The sequence below is a fragment of the Aythya ferina genome (genome assembly GCF_964211825.1).
Source record: "Aythya ferina genome assembly, chromosome: 4".
Lineage (NCBI taxonomy): Eukaryota > Metazoa > Chordata > Aves > Anseriformes > Anatidae > Aythya > Aythya ferina.
The window spans coordinates 63,909,800-63,925,545 of NC_140300.1; the positions used below are offsets into that span (position 1 = coordinate 63,909,800).

At 42.8% G+C, this 15,746-nt stretch overlaps 1 long non-coding RNA gene across 1 annotated transcript in view; it reads right to left on the reverse strand.

Moving 5' to 3' along the window:
- LOC311436637 overlaps positions 1–12,375 on the reverse strand; it is a 36,776-nt gene extending 24,401 nt beyond the window's left edge. The window contains exon 1 of the long non-coding RNA XR_014692985.1: positions 12,201–12,375. This is a non-coding gene — a long non-coding RNA (uncharacterized lncRNA). The remainder of the gene's footprint in view (positions 1–12,200) is intronic.
- Positions 12,376–15,746: the final 3,371 nt, after the last annotated feature.

The window sequence follows — 15,746 nt, forward strand, 5'->3', positions numbered from 1 at the left end:
GTCCAGTCCATCAAGGGAAACCAGCTGATGTCATCTTCTTGGATTTCAGTAAAGGTTTTGACACAGTTAAGTATGTTCTATGATTCTCACTGAGGTGTCAGCTACTGCACCAGCCCCTGGGCTGAAGCAAGGTCAGTGCAGGCACATGGTCCTTTCTGCCCACTTCACTGAGGGTGGTAACTTCTGGAGGCTGCAATGTGCCAAAGCCACCAGGCCTTGTACACCATAGACCACACCTGAGAAGGAGAGTTTCACCTCATGTTTTCTTGGTTAGAGCTATGCCAGGCTTGGTTTGTATGGAACAGTCACGTGGTAGTTGAGCACATCTGAGTTTTCCAGCCAAAACCAAACAGATACAATTACTCCTGTAAAACGTTTTCCCCCCCCCCCCTTCTTTTCCAAGCTTAACTTGCTCCATCCAGGCAACTGCTTTAATCTGTACTGGCCAGTGACTCTCCGATAAATAAACTTGCTTCTCCTTGAGGAGGGTGCCAACTTAACTGGACTCATGTGCAAAACCCACTGAAGCATGAACAGGCCATCTAGGGTGCTCAGAAACCCGTTCCTGTGTAATTGGCTTCCTTAATGACTCACGTACACATTCACAGAGTATAGGAAGGCTTCCCCCTCAGATTTGTTCACAGTACATACAGCTTTTCACCTGCAATGTAAGAGTCTCTCCCCCCACCCCACCCTTCATTTTTTCCTTTCTTGAATTAACCAGGCATGGAAAAAGGGGGATCTGGCTGAGTACCACAGCTAAAGGATGAAAATCACACACACACGGAGAGTGAGCAGGGACATGCCAAAATGCCATATGGAGGGTAAACAAGCTGTAGTGACCTTCTCAGGCTCTATCAAATATTCATGGGAAGCAGGCTTGTGGGGATACAAAACTAATAATAATGAACCCACCCAGCATCCTGGCACTCTGGTTCCCTATTTTGCAGTGCTACCTCCTCCCTTGCACACCAGATGCCTGCCAGCCCACCAGCTCAGGCCAGACCCAGACCAAGCCACCTGGTGGGCTCCAGCCCATCGGTAATACTTGAAGCTAAAAGCAAAGAAAGGGTTCAGTGTTGTAGGGGATTTATTTGCATCCAGGCCTTTTTAAAATGAGAGAAGAGGTTGTCTCCAGGAATGATGCCAAATATGGTGGGAGAGAGAAAATTGTGAGGCTTTCAGGGAGACCTGGCAACCTGTGGACTCCATCAAATTAGAAGATCAAGATGGCTGTTTTGCAATACCAGTGTCAACTTTTTTACATTTATACCTTAAACAAAGACCTAGGGGGGTTTAGCCTTGTGGAACATGTTCATTGGGTGCTTTCTGGACATAGGCAAAGGCACGTATTGCCAAATCACCATCCTCTAACATGAAGAAAGTCATTTTATTAAAAGCCAGCCATTCAACCATAGCAAGTTACAGTTCTTGAAAGATGTCAACCTTGAGTTTTCATTCTACAGTGCATTTCAAAGGAAAAAATGGAACCCCCTATACAGACAGCTGGAAGAATGAACTACACAAGATGAGATAATTTTACCGAAGGACAATGATCTATTTGAAAGCAACAAGGATATACTGAATGGAAATGATTCAAATTACACTGATGTGAATACTTAGGCAAACTACACATGCATAAGTCTTAGCATCAGTGTTTTCAGCTTTTATCTCCTAAAAAGGAAGGGATAAATGGCAATGTTGTCATTGCTCGAAAGACAGCAGCAGTATCTTGATTTCAGTATTCTCTACCTTTCTTTGAACTGTTTTCCTTTCTCCTACATGCTTCAAAGCTAACAAAAGGTATTTTAAAGTAGATGCTACTGCCCAGAGGTGAAGTGGAAAAGAAAAGCAAAAGAAGAGTTGTATGAAGACAGAGGGCAAAAATAACTAGGTATGTATAAAAACAACCTGGTCCCCAATAAAAACAGAGTTGGAAGCTTTAAGAAAGAGCTTAAATGTTGCAGAAAGCAGCTTAGATCTCTTGCAGTAACTACCTGAAGGTGAACATTAAGGAGCCATTTGCAATATATACTTATATATGTCTTTAAAATTATAGCCATACTACTATGTAATCACCTAGCTTATGCTTAGCCCATTAATTCAGTATATGTGGACTAACATCTAATAGTCCAGACCTTTGAACAGGTCCAACTGATTAAAAAAAGCCATCATGCATATAGGGGGAAAAAAAAAAAAAAAAAAAAAAAAATCACAAACAAACCAAAAAGCAGCAAACAAAAAGAAACAAAAAGCAACAGGGAAAGAGAGTAAAGCAGAAAATAAATAAAAATAAAATAATTTTTCTTTGTTGTCCTGTGAAGTTGCTGCAACAAAATCACGTTCATTTGTGGTTTATTGGTGGAAAAATTTGTATTAAAGTATTGGGAGATGTTAAGCAAGGAAGGTCAAAGTGAAGGCAAAACAAGATTCCATCCTGCAAATACCTGGGAAGAAAAGCTTGAAGGGAGGAGAGAAAAGGTGCTGAGAAGATGATAGGAGCAGATGGGTATCAGTGAGGTAGCAGGGATGAATAGAAAGATGAGAGCAAGCAGGTAGCTGTACAACAGGGCACTGCAATAATAGCTTATTGTTGATCATGATGCTATTTTAACTCTTGGGGTGTTTTGCTCTCTCTCATAACCCATGCAAATGTTTTCCTTTCAGAAGAAAGCACATGCACTCGGATATGCATACACATACCCCTCTCACACATCCTGGATCACGAGCAACATCCACCACATTATCAGAAATGGTCTTTCTTTTTGGCCCAGCACATCAGCAGTTCTGGAGGGGAAGTCCTGTTATAATTCCTTACTTTGTCCAAGGAAACTCTCCTTTCCCCCCACACCAAGGGATCTCGAGCACAGCATTATGTACCAAATGACCTCTAGAAATATGGCTTGCTTTGTTTTTTTTCTTAATTCAATCCACCCTTCTGTTCACTTCGGTATTCTTTGTTCAATGTCACAGCAAGAACAGCTTTGTGATTACCTTGCTACATGTTTATAATTAATTTCTCTCAGGAGGATTACAGCCAATATTATTACCAAATGCATTTCCTAAGTATTGAATCCGCATTGGTTCCAAAAAATACATACGATTTATTTTCCCCCTAGGGAGTAGGTATTTGTAAGCAGCAGATTACTGACATGCTGCAACCAGAAAGCAAAACATATTAGCAATTAATACAGCATTGTGAATAAAAGCCTGCTCACTTCAGAAATCTCTCAATGGCAGCAACTCAGCAGTGCCTGTGTCACGAAAACTGCCTCAGGACTCAAAATACCAACCAAGGTTAAGAGTAAGAGCAGGGGGTTTAAACACACTGTAGCAGTGTGGTTTTTTTCTGTCTCTGAACAGCACTTACCAGACAGGGGTCCTGCCCTCCACCTGGTGCTCTGAGTGCTGCCACAAGGGATGTAGGGTAACGCGTGCCCATGAGAAAGTTTCATGTGTGTTGGAGGAGAGCTGAGGTCTTCTAGTGGGATAACTACCAGAATAAGTTCTCTTCTTAAAACCACCATTATTTCAGAAGGAAACGAGAGATTTCTTCTTCCCCAAATCATGAGCTTCTCCCTGCCCTCCCCTCATCAGTTTTCCATATTATTTTCCTTAAAAGTCCCCTAAATCTGTGAAAAAGTCACTTCTGTTGATATCGTTCTTAAGCAAAAGCAACTTTTCCCAGGAACACTAGCTTCTGAAGAAGGTATCTTTAACCAGCTCTGAAGTAATAAAGCAAATAGCCATGGCATGATCTACTATGCCTTGTAAATCAGTAACCCCTCAATACTAAGGAGCACAAGAAGTATCCCAGTCCTCATTCAGTTCAATACATGTAGAATCTTATCCTTCCTTGCTGAGCAATTCATTGAAAGGAGCAAAAGAGTAATATTTAATTAAAAAATATGCACTGGGTCATGAACCCAAGCCATGGATGATTGCTAGAAGTACCTTCGTGAGCCTGGAGCAAGCTGTAAAGTCACAGCCCATGCCCCTGCATGCATGCATGCTCTCTACAAAGCTACTTGCACTGTGCAAGGTTGTTTCTTTTTCCTTTAGCGCAGCCCTAGGTCACGTACTAGGACCTCTTCCCAGGGTCTTGAAGGAAACAGCCTGTGCTCAACGCACATTCTTCCTTAGGTTTATCTTTATGCACAGACAACACAGGGAGGAAAGCATATAGCAAGAGGCCTGCCAGCTGTCTCCGTGGGCCTGAGCCTATAACCCTTACGCCCTCTCCTTTGTTAGCTCCAAAGAGGTTGCAGGCTGTGGGAGCACAAAGATGAACAAGCCATCCAGGAGCTCCATAGCACGGGAGGAGGTTGCATTAAAGAGGGTTGGCAAGCCCCTGCTCACAGACGGGTTGAAAATCAATTCCTAATTGCCAGTGTAGGTGCGACCTCAATTGCTTCTCACACAAACACTCGAGATATTGTACAAGAAAAACTGCTGAGAAACCACCAGTGAGGGCTTTTAGCCCTTTCCAATAGCACTTGGTCAGTAGGGCTGAAATGGTGCAAAGTGGATCTGCAAGAGTCCACCCCTCCTCACCTCCCCTTTATTTGCCCATCTGTACAACCAGTATGTAAACCTTTACTGGATGAATAAGGTAATTTGCAAATGTTAGTAAAACATTTTGCAAACCAAAGAAGGGAGAGAGGAGGAAGGTTTCAACAGTGTGATTTTCCTTAGCCAGTGGTAGCTTTTACAGTAGTCTTAAAGCGTGTGCCCAGGGCTAGTGGTAATTGGTGCATGGGGGAAGCCCGAACATTGCCAAGATCTCCCCACGGATATCCTAATTGTTACAGCATCCAAGCTCTCACCTAAGGAAAATGGTCTGCAAGGTTTTTAAGATGTAATTAATAACATTCAAATGTCAACAGCCTTAACCTTTTCAGTACCGTTTGCTGAAGCAGAACATCCGACTCCCAGCGCTCACGGTCTGCGGTTGCCCCAGTACCCTTTGACGCACTGCGCATTCGAGAGGATGGCATGTTACAATTAAGTCTGCAAGTCTGGATTATGGAAAAAAAGGGCTTGGATGACAGGAATAAGTGAGCTTATTCACCTCCAAATTACACCAGCAGGACTGATGACGGTAATGCCAATTAAAAAAAATACAACACGAAACTTGTTTTCCCCTTCCCTGACCCCAAAGCTCACACTGCTTCATGCTGTCTTTCTTTTGATAGCTATGAACTTGGAGTCTGGCTCTCAGCCAGCTTTGTGAGTTTTTCAACTTTTTTTTTTAAAGATAACTTTGTGTGGTAATGGAAGCTCCTTGAAAAACGTGTGTCGCAACATCAGCTTTTGTCATATGGTATTGACTACCATAAAGTTAAGGCTATTAAATGACAAGATCTTGACAAAACTTCTGGCTTTTGGTCTTGTTTGTGAGTGTACTTGCTGGGAGATATTACTATATGCAAGCCATCTTCTCCTTCCTCTTTGCTCATCTTGCTTGAAAAGGGATACTGGGCCACATAGAATCACAGAATCACAGAATTTTCTAGGTTGGAAGAGACCTCAAGGTCATCGAGTCCAACCTCCAACCTAACGCTAACAGCCCTCCACTAAACCATATCCCTAAGCTCTACATCTAAGCGTCTTTTGAAGACTTCCAGGGATGGTGACTCCACCACTTCCCTGGGCAGCCTGTTCCAATGCCTCACAACCCTTTCTGTAAAGAAGTTCTTCCTAACATCTAACCTAAAACTCCCCTGGCTCAACTTAAGCCCATTCCCCCTCGTCCTGTCACCAGGCACGTGGGAGAACAGGCCAACCCCCACCTCTCTACAGCCTCCTTTAAGGTATCTGTAAAGAGCAATAAGGTCACCCCTGAGCCTCCTCTTCTCCAGGCTGAACAAGCCCAGCTCCCTCAGCCGCTCCTCGTAGCACTTGTTCTCCAGGCCCCTCACCAGCTTCGTCGCCCTTCTCTGCACCCGCTCAAGCACCTCGATGTCCTTCTTGTAGCGAGGGGCCCAAAACTGAACACAGTACTCGAGGTGCGGCCTCACCAGAGCTGAGTACAGGGGGACGATCACCTCCCTAGCCCTGCTGGTCACGCTGTTCCTAATACAAGCCAGGATGCCGTTGGCCTTCTTGGCCACCTGAGCACACTGCTGGCTCATATTCAGCCGACTGTCCACCATCACTCCCAGGTCCTTCTCTGCCTGGCAGCTTTCCAACCATTCCTCTCCCAGCCTGTAGCTCTGCTTGGGGTTATTGCGCCCCAGGTGCAGGACCCGGCACTTGGCCTTGTTAAACTTCATGCAGTTGACCTCAGCCCATCGGTCCAGCCTATCCAGATCCTCCTGCAGAGCTTTCCTACCCTCAAGCAGATCGACACACGCACCTAACTTGGTGTCATCTGCGAACTTACTGAGGGTGCACTCGATGCCCTCGTCCAGATCATCGATGAAGATATTAAAGAGGACCGGCCCCAGCACCGAGCCCTGGGGGACGCCACTAGTGACTGGCCTCCAACTGGACTTGGCTCCATTCACCACGACTCTTTGGGCCCGGCTATCCAGCCAGTTTCTAACCCAACGAAGCGTGCGCCAGTCCAAGCCAAGAGCAGCCAGTTTCTTGAGGAGAATGCTGTGGGAGACGGTGTCAAAAGCCTTGCTGAAGTCAAGGTAGACCACATCCACAGCCTTTCCCTCATCCACCCAGCGCGTCACTCTGTCATAGAAGGAGATCAGGTTCGTCAGGCATGACCTGCCTTTCATAAAGCCACGCTGACTGGGCCTGATCGCCTGCTTCCCCTGCAAGTGCTGCATGATGACTCTCAGGAGGATCTGCTCCATGAGCTTTCCTGGCACTGAGGTCACATGAACCTAAGGTCTGTCCCAGCAGGACCATTCTTACAATATTTAAGACATACAAGACAAAAATCACTAGACTGCTGATCTGTCTTAAAGCATTTTGCTAAAATGCTTCAAAATGTATTTCCCCCCCCTTATTTTAACTAACAGAACAGATTTTCCAGCTGATGATGTCTTGAGTTATGGCACATGCATTCACTTGGTAAGAAATGGTAACGCCTGCAGCTTAGCAGGAGTGTACAAATGTGTTTCTCATAGTATAACCTCCAAAGTAGGGGGAAGTCAGTATTCTGAAGAACAATTTAAACAGAAACAGATTTGTTAACATACAATTTGGCTGCTTGCTTGAAAGTCATAGCAAGATGAATTTCTGGGTTGTTTGTTAAGGCAGAGCAAGAGTATTTTGTTTGCTTCCCCAGGACGTCAGCTCTGAATACATCCCTGCAGCACAGCACATTTTAAACCTGGATTCGATGCTGCAAACTGCTACTGTTTGAAACAGTGAGCTGGTCCACAGGGAATTGGAATAATAGGGCAAGAATGACAAAACTTCAAAAATAACGTGTTTTGGGTTCTCTGCATTTTTATTCTTTGATGTCTACAGTTTGGTGTGATATATTTTACGTCCCTTCCTGCACCGTAAAAGCAACCTCCTGGCCGGGAGGACCCCAAAGCTAAATGAATGAAGCAGTATGTAGGGATCCCTGTGAGGGGTGTAGGTTTCCAAATGTTAACTCTGGTGAATAAAAGTATAGGTCTCTGCATTTTTATTTATCTGTTTTGTTTCCCACCTCTCTCCAGCAAACAGTTATGAGGACAGAAGAACGACTCACACATTTCAGGTATCTTAGGTAAAAGGAACATCTTAATTCTCATTGTGACACAGCCTGACCTCAACCTCTTCAGGATGTTACACTCAGTTTATTCACACCCTCACAAGTGAAGGTGCATTTCTCCATACATTCACTGGGAATTGCGTACTACTGTATAAATTTTTATGTAATTTTATGTACCAGTGCCTAAAACTTGTTCTAATTACTCTCAACTTCGACAAGAACATGAGTAAAAATTCAGCATACTAAAACCAAAAGGGACCTGGATCAAATGCAATCCATGTGTTGAGTATGCAAATTGCCCCATGTCATAATCATAACTGTATAATCTGATTGTCTGAGTCCAATTATTTTAGATACTCCTAACAATCAATAGAGATTCATCCCTATAAACCTATTTGACCCCTTTTCTCAATGAGGCATGATTACACACATAACAGTCCTCCATTAACCTTTGCTTAGGTTGGAATTAGTGATCAAATCTGACATACAAATGATGGAAAGTTGCCAGGCAGCCTCAAAAATCCATCATCAGAATGAACCCAACACTGTGGCCCTTTCAGTGAACAGAATTTCACCTGACAAGGTGGATATTAAAAGATAAGAGAGGATTTATTGATCTTTCATTTCTCTCTACTGCTCTGTTGTTAATTGCAAATGTTACAAGGAAAAGTATTCGGAGTAAGCGAAGCTTTCCAATATTAACCTCAATAAGTGAATTAAGCAGCAATACTCCACATAAAATTGGAGATCACTAATGGGTCAAAAAACGCAATTCATTCTTGCTCTGGGCAATCAAGACTCTCAGATATAGACCTCTGCAACTTACTGCAAGCCTAGTAATTGCTACCCATTACTGCAATAATCAGAGTCTGACCCCAGGGATGAGCAATACCAAAATCCTGTTGGATTTCGGTGGCAGTGGGGCAGCAGCCCCCACCAAGGGGCCTGTCCTTTGAAAAACCCAGCCAACAAGTCACCTTACACACTTGAACAAGACTAAGTAATTTAAACTGCTTCCAGAAGAGCAATGGGTTAAAATCATCCTGAGGCTATCCTGCTCATATCATGGTAAATCTGGAGCACTGTTAATTAACAACCACAAGAGATTCTTTTCCAATTAGCACTAAAAAAAAAATCCACACACGTGACCATTCACAGGCAGCTGTATTTCAGAAGTAAAGGCATAACTAATATTGAAAGCTTCCAGGTTAGCCTCCAAATTATTCCTTAGCATCGCTAAGCTCAGATGAAATATAGAATAATTCTTCTACAGCAGCAGGCACCAAGAGCAGCTGTGCAGGGATCAATAACGTAAAACCAGGGGGCGGGAAAAAAAAATGTGAAGCCTGGAATAACAAATGCAGTATTGTTGCTTTACCCCAGTCCAATTTGCTTTTACAACATGCAGAATTTGTCATACCTGATTCAAAGGTCCGAGGATGCCAGTAGCCTTCCTTTAACAAAAACAGCACCCAGTGCTTTGGAAGAAGGCAGAAACACTCCAAACTTGTGAAAGCACACACAAATAATAATAATAACTTAAAAAAAAAAAAAAAGTATATTGCAATGTAGGAAGGTTCCTACACATCATCCTACTAGCTCCTGGGTTAACAGTACTAAACACCTGCTTGGCCTTGCTCTCTCAAGGGTATTCCAAAGTCTAAGGGTAGCTGCAGTGCAAAGAAATAGGTAAGCTACTGATCTCAGCAAAAGAGAAGACTAATCAAAGGTTATTGAAAGCACCTAAAATTGCTAAAGTAGCACACTTGTGATGGTTGAAGTCCTCTGCCAGTATCTTTTTCTTTGTATGGCCCTGAGTGAAGTGAAGGAAAACCAGGAGGCTTTTGGCATTTACTTAGTAATGGCACCTGGAGAAAGACTTCAGAGACACACGTGGGATTGATTTTGTGTTTGGCTTGTCTGTTAGAGATAGATGGAAAACAGTGGCAATATGCATTTTAATGAGTTTTAAATTTTGAGGATACCAATGAACCATGACATATTATGGCATGGAGTTAATAAGGTCAGCTGTATGAAGATAAACCATATGAGAAATTATAACCTCTAAATTATGAAAAAATTAACAGCAACTACCTTATATTTGAGCATATACATCCAATTTTGGTTTGAGCCACAAACAGCAGATAAACATGTAGTAACTCAATCTAAATTGTTTTCTTCATCTTGCACATGGACTAGGTCCTTAAACTTCTGCCCTAAAATCAGCATGAGAGCTCACCCACTTGTTGATATGCAATACACTTGCTCTATCCTTTTCTCAGCACTCTACCTGAGCCTCACACCTCTCTGAGGCAATGAAGAGGTATTATTCCCTCTTTGCACAGGTGAGAAATTAATATAATAATAAATAATAAATATAATAATATAATAAATAATAATATAATAAATAATAATTTAAAAAAGAAAAAAAAAAAAACCAGCAAGCCAAGTCCTTTTAAATTAATAGAGTTAGGCATCTAAATAACTGGGTGAATATGGACATTAAAGAGTCCTCTGCTTTCAGGCAGCAATTTCTCCTGCTGTGCTTCACTTCTAATTTACAGATTCAAAGGCCTACCTTACTTTATTTTATTTTTTTTTTATTTTTTGCAACATGCGAGCTTGGAGCTGACTTGCACTTTGTGTCCTAAGAGATGTCTCATGGGTCCTTTAGCCCGGAGCCAGCATCTCCCCTTTTCCACCTGCCACTTACAGCAATGAGCCTATGAAGAGCACACTGCTGTGTTTTAACCCATGATTTAGAACTCCCAGAGCAATGGTCTGAGCCATGGACTTCCCCATGGAAAGCCTTGAACATCCTGGAATAGCTCAAACCATCTCTTAATGGACAAAAAAGAAAAACAACAGAACTCTGGCAGATCTAGGATGTGATAGACTTTCCCTCTGTGCAAACACAAGTGATTCAGAAGTCCTCTCTCTCTCCTTCAAATTCAGCAGATATTTTGCTTCCTTGAAGCTCTGGTTTCAAACATGTAACACTGTGCTGAAAATACACACACCCATGTTGTACTTGCAGCCCCTTTTAATGAAACCGATGATGCCAGTGACCTCAAAGACCACATCTAAAAGTTCCTTGCCAGCAGTATTTTCCAGAGAAGATAGCAGGGTGACAACACTGCAGTTCTGCTGTGAAATAATTGTACATTTTATGTCCTTTATCTTCCTCTGGCACTGATCTTGTGGGCTTCAATGTACTGGAGTTCTCTATAATTCAGTGACGTGAATATAAGCGCCTTTTCTAGCCAGCTACAGCCAGCTAGTTCATATAGCCTGGGAGCCAACAGCAACCTACATTTTGACAGTCATCGGTAGACTTTGGTCACAGAGCTATTCTTGCTGATGTTAAGAAAAGGCTTTGTTCATTACAGACATTCCAGAAAGCCATCCAGGATATCAAAGAGCTGTTTTACATCTGCCTATCTCAGTGCTGTTTTGTGTATGTGACTAACTCCCCTATTAATTTCTTATCTCCAGTGTCCCAGTTTCATCTCCCACTACTAAGCTGTCTCCCTGTCAGTCACTAATGATTAAAAAAAAAAAAAAAACTTTCAAAGTGGTATTTACTCTTTTGAGATCAACCCTTTTACAATAGAACGAGTGAGGAAAGCAGGCACAGGATGATGCAAAGTATCAGGGGAAGAAGAGCCAAAAGAGCCCGTTTAAAAAAAAGTTGCTGGTGTCGTTCATCCGTTTCATACATAACTGCTTCTTTTCCAAGAAGTAATCACACCATGCTGAAGATGGGAAAAGTTCTCATTAGATAGCATAGCTCTTCAAAACAAACCCTGTGCAGTGCGGGCATGATTCATAAAGGGCTGTAAGGCAGCACAAAACATGTTGGCACAACAGGATGCTCAGCAGCACGGGTAAAAGCACATGCAGAAATTATGACAATAGTGCCTACTGAAACCCTCATGGAGTTTCTTCGCCCCCAAATTGCTACGAAGTGTGATAAATCCCTTCTGCAAAATCGGTGTCCCTTTCTCTCTCCCCTCCCGCAGTTTCTCTAACGGTCTCTCTCGTCCTCCTACTTCCTTGCTGCTTCTCTTAGAAAGGACAACAATTCATTGTGTGCGGGCAAGAACAAAGGTGCTTTAGAAAACTGTTCTTTCACACATTTGTGATATTTTATTTCTCCCAGTTCTGCATGTTTGTTTGCATTTTGCAGCTTCCAACAATTTCAGAGGCCCGCGTTCATAGTTTATTTTTATCTTGTCTCCATGGCTTGTAAAGAAAGACATAGTACCTCATCTTGCCAGGTAACACAGCAACATTTTTTAAGGCATTTTGCTTAAAGTATTCTTTGTTATTTCCATGCCCTTCATCCTTCACAGCCCTACAGCAGCGTGTAGATAGTCAGGCATGTGAATGGGGCAGCAATGTCCAAGATTTACACTCCTCATCCTGAGCTTTCTGCAGCCTGTGATGCTATGCAACAGCAGTAGGCAAACTGAACATAACTATTGGCCACTTCACAAACGATTTGGCTTTGTACCCACATCCAGTGACTTACCTCCTCCTTGTCTCCATGTGTGTGGCTATACATGGGCACTGACTTGAAGGGGGTCATTCCTGACTTGCATCAGTGCAAAGGAAAAGAGGATCAGGCTTAAACCCAAATGGTGCTCCAGGATCTTCCACGATGTGTTAAGTGCACCTCAATTTTATCAGCAAGTCAGTCACACAACTCTAACCAGTTTCCTTTTTAAGTGTTTGTTTCAGTATGTTTTGGCCCACCTAAATATGTCACATAATTAGGAGAGTGATCAGCTGAAGTGCAGGCACAGGTGTCTCTGCTTGTTATTTATCTGTGCTGCCTGACATTTAGATGGGAAACAGCAAATACCTGTGTAGTGCATCTTGTGACAGCCCTAGCCTCACCATAGAGGAAAATAGTCATCTCAAAAGCAACGCAAAGGAGCGGGTGCCACCCTGTGCAGAGCCTTTTCTTTTACCTTAGAGATCTAGTGCCCCAAGGAAGGCATCTCCACTTGTCTCACTGCTTAGCCACCATGGAGACAAAGCAGATGTAGCTATTCTTTCCTGCGTATTGAAAATCAGTTTCTTCTGTTCTTTCCAGTACCTGACTGTAAAACTTCAGGGGTATTAATATTGAACTTGGGAATGGGGCTACAGCATGCTTACGTAGTCCTGCCCATGCCAAAATCCATCTAGCAGCTACAGTGTGACTGCCACCTGGATCACCTCATTTGATCTGGCTGCACTGTGCTTACAGGGCTGGAGAAATGCTACTGTACTCACCGCTTCCAGCAGGATGTATCCTCAGGGCTAGGAGCAATTCCCTATGATGATTAGCAGAACAAAAAGCCAAACTAGTTTTAATCTAACTATTAACTACAGCTACAAAAGAGAGCTGCTGGGGGTAGGTGACTGCTAGACCACATAGCCCCACCAGTCCCTTCTTGCTTTCTTCTCAGCCTCTTACACCACACACACAAAAAACCATTAATTTATTTGAAAGCAGGGACAGTTTTACTCTTTATACTGCATTTTCAAAGTGATCGTGAGATTAAAAAGTGGGATCTATTTGCATTCAAATCCCAACACAGTAGAAAGACATGCACTTGTGACTTGTCCCTATTTAAGTCCACAAAGAAATTCTATTTAATCCTGCGAAGTAATACTAAGTAATGGGTCATAACCTCTGATCCAAGGGTATAAACTGAGGTCCCTTCTTCAACTGTCTGGTTGCTAATAGGGAAAAAGCATGTGCAAGAAGCAAGACTTCAGCTGGAGATATTTTCCCATAGTTACATTTCCTTGTTTACTCAATGACTCCCATTCATACCCATGGACTAATTCCCATTTGCCCTTTTTGGAGTGGAAAAACTCCAGTTCCAAAATCTTTTTTAATTTTAATGCATAGGGCATTCAGAGTAACAGCTGAGATCTCCAGAAACTGTATGTACCCCTTTTAATGTGGATTGCATTGGTTCCACACAGGTTACACTACACCATGGTATTTAGTAGCTCAGACCACATCTGTGAAAAAGATCGCAATCTCAAAAGCAAGCTGTTGAGTGGATTGCAGGAGAAAACTTGTTCAGAAAAGAATAGATCAAATCCTTGAAAACCGGGCCCTGATGTTTTCTATTGGCATTGCAAATGTGACTGTAATTGGGAGCTGTCAGCTCTCAGGTAGCAGTTGCAAATTAAGGTGATGAACCAAGGTAAGAAAGGGAGGCGATAAACAGAGACACTTTACTGTCTGCAGACACACACTGTCATATGTGAAGGCTGTAACACAGAGCACTATTTATAGCAACACTCCTTTGGAAACAGCTCCTAGTACCGTGCCAAGTAGCTACAGGTTTTAAAAGAAAAAGGGGCAGGGGGTGGTGCAGATTTTAACGCTGAGTTTTCTTCCAGTTGCTTTCCCCCTGCTCTGTCCCTGCTGAATTCTCCCTGCAGCTCTGCAGTGGGTTGCTCTGTGATGGTGGGCCAGTGCCTTCACATCCAATACCACTCTTTGTCCTTCATCCCCTGATTGTGCAGTGCATCGTGCAGGCCTTACATTTTCTCTTTGCAAAGTTAACAAGAACTGCAAATGAAATTATGGCTCATTTTCCTCCCTAATCTGTTTTAACTACAGTCTCACATATGTATAATAGCATGTGGCTTAGGCTAGTGTATATCTCACCAGGATCCTTGTCTTCTGAAGCGGATTTTGATGAGCCACATCTCTGCAGGAATAAAACAAGAATGTATTCTCATGACGCTTCGAACATTTTCTCTCAGAACTTGGATCAAAAGCAATGTGTCCATTGTACTGCTAACTCTGCTATGGATGGATCTTCTCTGATTCCTGCTGCAAGGGCAAAATGAGTTAGCAACCTGAATGGGCCGGTCATGCTCCATGTATTACCACCCAAACAAAGCCATGTATTTCCAAATCCAAATTGTGCCCCCATTTACATACAATTGGGTACATTGGGCTGCATACCAACTAGTCTGTGGAGGTGCCTTGCACTTCACTTTAACTGTGGAGGGAGCCTGGATACCCAGGGGCTTGCCTGCTGTTGATGGCTAACATTAGGGGAGATGGCTCCAGCTATTTTGGCCAGGTCTGAGGACTCGTGAAGCCAAATGCAGTCTTTTCTCTGGCAGCTTGGGCTCACACACCAGTAGTAAAGTGCAATCAGCGTTAGTTCAGCATCCATTTTGCATTGTGGCATGTGCTTATACCACAATAAAGCACCAATTTCGGGGTTTATTTTATTAGCTACATTAATTACTAATCACCTGATTTCATGTTACAAAACCTACTTTCACCAGCCTGTCGACTCCTCCCTAAGGCCGGCATAGGTCAAGGATGCAACTCTCATTTTTCATGTTGGTGCTCAGACACACTTCTCCCCACTTAAGTTGATTATGGCTAATTAAAAGTTTATATTATAGAAAGACCAGATAAAATGCACTTTAAAGTCATTCCAGAGATTTTGCCAACAATAAAATGAAAGCCTTTCTTCCAGGCCATGTTTTAAATTCAGACTGAAGAGTATTTTCTGCAGTGTTTTATACCACTGCATGTATATTTCAGGCTTCCTTGTTTTAAAGGAATTTATTAAGCTCAGGAAGATGTCCAGCATTGTGTCAGTTTTGTATCAGGTTAGTTACATACAGTTAATGGTGCAGTCAAAGTGGTTTGCAGATGCACATCCCATGAAGTGGCTATGCTTTCTTTCCAGCTCTGGTGTAATGCTTAAGCCAAAGATTTGTATCAACCAGGGCTGGGAGTGCTCCATGGTTTTGCCTGCTCCTGCTTTGAGGAAGCAGACCTCCTCCTTCCTGATTTGGTGACTTCTCATTTCTTGCCCTATAGGCTAGATGTACTGCATGAAAGTTTCAACAAGATGTTTTGCCTGTGTGCTATACATGCATAAGCCCACAGGCTGAAGGGAACTCATCATAAACACCCTCTGTTACTGCTTTTTATCACTATATGCCAATATCCTGTTTAATACATATCCCTTAGCATGTTTTACTTTAAAGATGACAGAAACTTCCCATTATAGAGCATGCTGGCAGTGAAATAAAT